Genomic DNA, 8,057 nt, shown 5'->3' on the forward strand with positions numbered 1-8,057 from the left:
ATTGTTCTGCTAATAGTACGGACTATGACTTCTTATTACTCGAAATCAAATACGATAATCGTAAATGTTTAGTGGGTGTTATTTACAGGCCATATAAAAATATTGACTTAATGCCAATTATTACTTATTTGGAGGAGAATTCCTTGGTTTATAATGATGTAATTTTAACAGGGGATATGAATTGCAACCTATTGGAGGATACTTCTCTTAGAAAATATATTTTTGCCAATTGGGTTACATTATGTTAAAACTTCCACGTCTACTCATTTCACATTGAGCAACAGTACTGTCCTTGATGTATTTAATTCAACAATCCTGCCAAAATACTGCTGTATGACCAAATAATGTCTTCAAATTTCTCAAACATGACCTCATTTATCTAATCTACGATTTTCCCTTTGTGATGATAATAGTCCTTAAAGTATATATTTTCGTGATTATAAAAATTTAGACTATTATGCTCTTTCGTCGAAATTGATACTCTTCATTGGTATAACATTTATAATAACAGTGATGTTAACAAACAAATAGAGTATCTCAATGAAGTAATTCTATACTTGTTTGAAAAATACATTACTCTCAAAACTAAAATAGTTAAATCTTCCTCTAGGCCGTGGTTCAATATAAATTTATGCAAGTTATTAGAAAAAAGAAACCTTGCTTATGAAAAATGTAAACGATATAGAACCCCACAAACGTATGATACTTTCAAATCAATTAGGAAAACTGTTATTCAGGCTATCAAAAAATGCAAGAGAGAATCATTTAAATCGAAAATTTAACACAGATATGAATACTAAAAAAAATATGGCGAGAGATTAGGAAATTAGGCTATAAGGATGATTCAAAATAAACCAATCTTTCCGAACTTGAATTGAATCAACTAAATGTACTTTTTCAACTCAAAATACCCCCCTAACTTCACAATCCTACTATGATAATGTCTTAATACACAATTTTGGTACAAAATTTAATTTTCAATGTGTTAATCAAGGAGATGTTTTAAAGGCTTTTCTGCTTATTAAATCTAACTTTGTTGGTCTCGATAGTATATATATATTGGCGGCCAAACATGCCCTTGCGGGCAATGTGTTATTCTCACTTATACACACGCAATACAAATATTCTCAGCAACAAAACAAACTATACATAAAACAAAAACAATTTAATTTAGTGGCTCTCTTTATGAAATGATACACAGAGAATATTTTTCAAAAGCCATTACAAATTAATGTATGAATACTTTTTATAGAAAGATCTATTAGCCATACATATGTATAATTATTTATTTTATTTGTTCAAGCAATTAATCGCTTAAATTGTAACGATTAAACGATCGACTGTTAATTATTTGAGTACCTATTAGATACATTTTAATATATAAACAAACTATAAACATATATCAATACATCAAACTTTATACAATCATATCATCACATCAACACATTTTTTGATATAAAAATAAATACTTTCATCAACGGATACATACAACAATACATACATCTTCCGTTATTCATTTATAATATGTACTAATAATATGAATAACACAAATATGTACAAACATAAAATTTTTTCAGTGCAAAACACACATATTTTCATTTATGTTCTCTTTCCCTTCAAACATTTAAAGAGAAAACTATTGCGCATCACCCCAGACGACACGTCAGAAACACTTCGGACGATTGTCAGACAAGAACGCACATTTTAACAAAAACAAAATACATTGATTTCGAATTTTCGTCTTCTAGAGAATATACTTTTAAGTTAAGATGATAGTTAGAAGAGTGAATCCATTTTGCTTAAACAAAAAACCATGTCTGTTGATTTTTTTTCATCTGGAAGTATACGTTTTAGTGACTTTTGTATGAAATTTGGGTGAGAACACACATTTTACAATAACAAAATACATTGTTTCCTAATTTGTATCTTCTTGATTTGTATGTTTATGTCACTTCTGGAAGACAGTTTGAAGAGTGTTCACATTAATGTTGTATTTTATTCATCGGAAGTGTGGATTGTAGTCACTTCTGTACAATTGTCAGACGAGAGCACACATTTTACAAAAACAAAATACATTGATTTCTAGTTTTCCGCCGTCTGGAAGTATACTTTTAGATTACTTCCGGATGATAGTAAAGAAGTACAAAAACAAAAACATATAAATACTCAATTTTTTAGCGTAAAAAAAATAATAAATAATGCAGAAATTTTGCTAAGTTCAGTGATGTTTTGTGTTTTGTTCAGTCATGTTCAGTTTTAATTATTCATCGTAAAACTTAAATGAGTTATTGAATTTAATGTTCATAGAAAAATAGTGTAATTAAAATTTGTGAATCTTAAGTAATAAAAAACAAAATGACAGTGTTGTGTTAAAATCAACTGTAATAAACATTTAAGAAGGTTTTCTTAATTGGCGAAGTGTATTAAATATTGTAACGATTCTGTCATAAGGTGGTTTGTTTATGAGAACGATGCTACCTAATATTACGGCCGTGCTCGTCGTGGGGGGTGAGTGTGTTCTCATATCAAAAAAAAAAAAAAAAAAAAAATAAAAATGAATCAATTACATAGACTTTACTTTAGGTAGCTACTTAAATAAATGATCCACAAAGTCAAGAGATGAAGAAGATGCGGTAAAGGTATTAGTGTAGCTGTTGATGGTATTTGCTACACTCTTCCAAAGCCCCTCCATGCTGACAAATATTAGAGTTGATTGTCAGCCCAATAAAAATAAACAAAAAAAAAATTAACTAAATCAACCTAACCCATACCCTTGACTTAACTTTTCATGATAATAAACAAAATTTATGATTTCATATTGAATATTAAAGATTAAATAGTTAGTTTAATTATTAGAATTAAGTATAATCACCAAAAAAATAACCGATTATAATAAATCCGGTCACCCTATTTCTAATTCTGAATAATATTTAACACCACGAAAAATTGAGCTTGATGAAGACTTGTAAATAAATATTCAATCGTAATTAGTTTGTAATAATGTTGTAGTTGAGTAAAAATTGGAACTATCCATAATAATCCTTTACTAATAGGTATATATATGACCAAATGCCTTGAGAGATTGTAAAAGAAATCCTCATCAGGTCAGATTTCAAGATGAACACTTTATTATTTATTATTATTTGACCCATAGGTGGTTCAAGTGAAGTTGTTGAGCTTTCGATGTCTTGCACGAAGAACAATTTAAAACATAATCTTTGACATCGGCGACTAATTTAGGCCAGTAGAAATATTGTCGAACTCGATGTACAGTTTTGGCAATACCACCATGAGCTGCATTTGGAACATCATGAGCTGAGAAAATAACGTCTTTACATAACTCTCGAGGAACATATAGTTTCCAATTATCAGATTCGTCGAGGTTTCCTGAGGTAAAATTTGTCCTCTTGTATATAAATTGTCAACTACACGATAATCAGATAAATCTGATTTAGAGAATTCGTCACGCAATGTCGTATAATCAGGTGAGTCAAAGCTGGTGAATTCAGATCAATAGAGGGTAGTATCTGTAAATCGATTTCGGCAACCGTCTCATCATCATCAAAGGCACGCGACAAAGCATCTGGAACAACATTATCTTTACCTTTTCGATGTTCTATGGTAAAGTCGAAACCTTGTAATTTCAGGGACCATCTTGCCAATCGACCAGATAAATCTTTTTGTCTCATGAGCCATTTGAGACTGGCATGGTCGGTGATCACCCTAAATTCATGACCCTCAATGTATGCCCTAAACTTTTTATTGCCAAAATGACAGCCAAACACTCCAGTTCCGTTATGGAATAATTCCTCTGGGCCTTGTTCAATTTTTGGGACATGAATGCAATTGGCCTTTTGAAGCCATTATCGTCCAGTTGAGCTAGAACAGCTCCAATACCAAAAGTACTAGCGTCACATTGGACTATGAAGGGTTTATTAAAGTCCACGTGTACCAAAATGGGTGCTGATGTCAATTTGTTTTTAATTGTCTCGAATGACTTTTGTGCCTCGTCTGTCCAAACGAATGCTTTTCTTTTCGACAACAATTCTGTCATAGGAAATGTAATGGTAGCATAATCATCGATAAATCGACGGTACCATCCGGACATACCAAAAAATTGTCTGAGTTGTCTAACAGTTTTAGGAACCGAAAATTGGGAAATTGCCTTAATTTTACCGTGATCCACTTTCAATGCACCTTCACCAACGACATAACCCAAATATTGGACTTGACGTAGACAAGACTACTCTTCTTCACATTTATTGTCAAATTGGCTTTCCGAAGTTGTGTCGCCACCTCCTTTAAATGTTTTAGATGTTCGTCAAAGTCTTTCGAAATTATCAGTAAGTCGTCCAAGTAAACGAAAACGTTCGTCTTTAAATTATACGGAATGACTTGGTCCATTAGTCTACACATTGCACAATCCAAACGGCATTCTTGTAAATTGGTACAAGGGCCGATTAGGGACTGTGAACGCTGTCTTCGGTCTTGAGGTTTCGTCCATTTGATTGCCAAATGCATCTTTAGGTCCACTTTGGAAATATAGTAAATAGGAGGAAGTCTCGAAATTAGTCCGTCTATGTTGGGAATGGGATATGCGTCCTTTTTCGTATCGGAATTTAACTTTCTTCTGTCCAAGCAAAATCGTACTTTTCCTGGTTTAACAATTAAAACACCAGGTGATGACCAAGGAGATGTCGGACATTCTTCGATAACGCCTAACTGTAACATGCGATCTATCTCGCCACATAACAATTTTTCCCTTGCCGGTGAAATTGGATAATATCTCTGTTTGATGGGGTTTGAGTCGCCAGTGTCTTTGTTATGTTCTAATAATGTAGTACAACCCAGACCATCTCTTTCGGAATTAGGAAAATATTCCACAACGTTTTGTAATTGTCGTTTCTGTGATAATGTCAAGGGAATTTTATCCGGGTCTTCGTCAGAAACGATTTCACTAACAGAACCTAATGTGACAATTTGAATGTTAAATTTTCCCAAAAGTCCATGCCACATATAATATCCTGGGTGATTGACGGTATTAACAAAAATGCTATCGTTTTATCCTGACCATTGTAACCTATATCTATAAACACTGTACCGTAACAACGCTGCCGTTGGCCGTCAGCTGCCCTAACATTACCAATACTCCGTTTATATTCACCAGATTCAATTATTTCCGAACATAATTCCCCTCCTATGACATTAACGTTAGCTCCACTGTCCAACAGTGCAAAGTAGTTCCTATTACGCAAGTTTAATTTAATGTAAGGTCGGTTGTCATTTTCCTTATTCACCAAAGATGATATTGTGTGCTTGCCAAGTTGTTTCCTATTTTTATAGAACTCACGAAGCCTTCTACTAGATCTAATTGGTAATCGTACATTATCTGATTCGTTAAAAATTCTAGCTCTAGCAATGTTATATTCCTTTAGGCGAATGTGATAGGGTTTCCGTAATGGATGAATAGGTGAAGCTTCAGTACAATTTGTCTTATCAGGTGATTTAAATTGGTTTGTCATAGCAGGTGTATTTGTATTAGCAGATAAATCAGACTCGCCAGGTTCATTATTGTGTAAACTATTCAATTTATCTTCGGATGCCCGTTCTTTTTCGCACGGACATCCTTCGATACGTTTCCCCGTTTGAGACAACAATTAGGACATTTGGGTTTGAAAACATTTTTCGCACCACAACCATAACAAAAAATAGTCCGTGGTTCCAAACAGTCTATGAAACTGTGACCAATTTTGTCGCAGTTCCAACATTTTACCGTTTTAACTATCATGCAAATTTCGGTATCATCCTCATCTAAAATTTTGTCCTCGTCATTATTAACAACGACCTCTGAAACCTGTGTCTTTTTGTAATCCCGTTTGTTGAAATTGGTCGATGCCATTTCCTTCACAAATTTCTCGTGCCTACGTACTGCACGACGTAAATGAGAAACACGAGATATTTCTAAATGTAGAATGTCGTGTCTAATCTCCGGTCTCAAGTTACGTTGTATAGTTTCACACAACTCGTATTCAGACAAAGGGGTACGGAGTTTGTCACACAAAACCATAATTGCGTCATAAAATTCGTCAAAGGTCTCGTTATGTTTTTGTTTCCGTCGTAATATGTCATCCCTAATGTCAAAATCTGTATTGTCGTCCTTATATTGTCTTTTCATTGCGTCACATAGATCGTCCCAGTCCATGTCAACGCAGCTACGATGAAATCGCCAAAACCACTTTAAGGCTTTGCCTTCGAACAGAATATGGGCGTGTTCACAAAGAAGTCCGAAATCGCCTCGTAGGTTTGCATTCGTCAAAGTATTTATTCTATATATGAATTCGTCTACTGTAATTTCCGACGAATCGCCAGTAAAACGAACCTTCCAATTTCTAATTATATTCAGAACTCTGTCCGAATTTCTATCAAAATTTGTATTTAAATGTCGATCTTCGCGATTGTCTCGTCCATTATGATGGTGTCTCGATGTTTCGCTTCCATCATCTCCATTGTCGCGTTCAGTACGTCTCGAAGCTACTTGTTCAGTCCGAACTAATCTGTCCTGTCCTACTACTGGTTCTCGATTGGTTAAAGACAAATTCCTAAAACTTTCCGCAATCATGTTTGTCATTTCGGATCTAAATCCCTCTAAAGAATTTTCAACTATACGGCGAATATTTTCTTCAACATTCTCCTGTTCAATGGCCTCCCTACGCGCTTGCAAACGAGTCATTGGTCTTCGAATGGGATTAGCAGGTGTTTGAGCGTCTCCACCAGCTGCCTGATCAATCGGGAAGTTTGCGGTGTCCCTATCTACCTCTACTGGTATATTTCCAGTACTACGCACAAATATAATAATATAAACAACAACAAAAATCTAAAAATCTGGGGTTTTTGACAATTAAAGAAAATTCAACTAAGTGAAATCGAATATCCGAATAATAAATGTTAAAATGTCTATGAGAATTACAAAACTATATAACTATAGAAAGAATATCGCACAAAATATCGCAAACGTAACAAAAATATCGAAATATGTATATCACTACTCGGTTAAGTCTATAGGTAGGGTATACAGGGAAAACAAAAGGTAAAAAAAACTAAAACTGAAACTTAAACAAAATAAAACTAAAGATAAACAAACCTTTCCATACCGCAAAGAAAATAAAGATAGTGTTAGAGAGAGAAGTTAGGGATTGATTTTTACGTTATAGGAAGGTAACCGATAAAAAAAATCAGATACTTTAAGTCCATATAACTAAAAGATCAAACTACGAAAATTAAATTTTGAAGAAAAAGTATAGAATTAGAAGAAGGAAAGAAAAAGGAAAGTTTCAAACGAGGATTGAATCCGATAACCACCAGAACAACTTCTCAAGTTCGAACCCAAACCCTGATAAACTTTTGACCCACTAAATATCAGACCGGGAATTGATTATCATAACCATAATAAACAATTAAGTCCACAGCGAAAAATAATGTAACAAAAGTTTAATGAAAAGTGAAAAGAAGCTAGTAAAAGAGTCTACTGTGTAAATCATTACCCACAAAAGATTCAGAGTCCTCAGCATCTGGATGAAAATTGCACAAGAATATTATAATAAAACACGATAACTGAGGCCCCACGTTGGGCGCCAAAAATCTCTGTAACGATTCTGTCATAAGGTGGTTTGTTTATGAGAACGATGCTACCTAATATTACGGCCGTGCTCGTCGGTGGGGGGTGAGGTGTGTTCTCATATCAAAAAAAAAAAAATACTATAAATGAATCAATTACATAGACTTTACTTTAGGTAGCTACTTAAATAAATGATCCACAAAGACAAGAGATGAAGAAGATGCGGTAAAGGTATTAGTGTAGCTGTTAATGGTATTTGCTACACTCTTCCAAAGCCCTCCCTCCATGCTGACAAATATTAGAGTTGATTGTCAGCCCAATGAAAAAAAAAAACAAAAAAAATTAACTAAATCAACCTAACCCATACCCTTGACTTAACTTTTCATGATAATAAACAAAATTTATGATTTCATATTGAATATTAAAGATTAAATAGTTAGTT

Source organism: Lucilia cuprina, chromosome 2 (assembly GCF_022045245.1).
Source record: "Lucilia cuprina isolate Lc7/37 chromosome 2, ASM2204524v1, whole genome shotgun sequence".
NCBI lineage: Eukaryota > Metazoa > Arthropoda > Insecta > Diptera > Calliphoridae > Lucilia > Lucilia cuprina.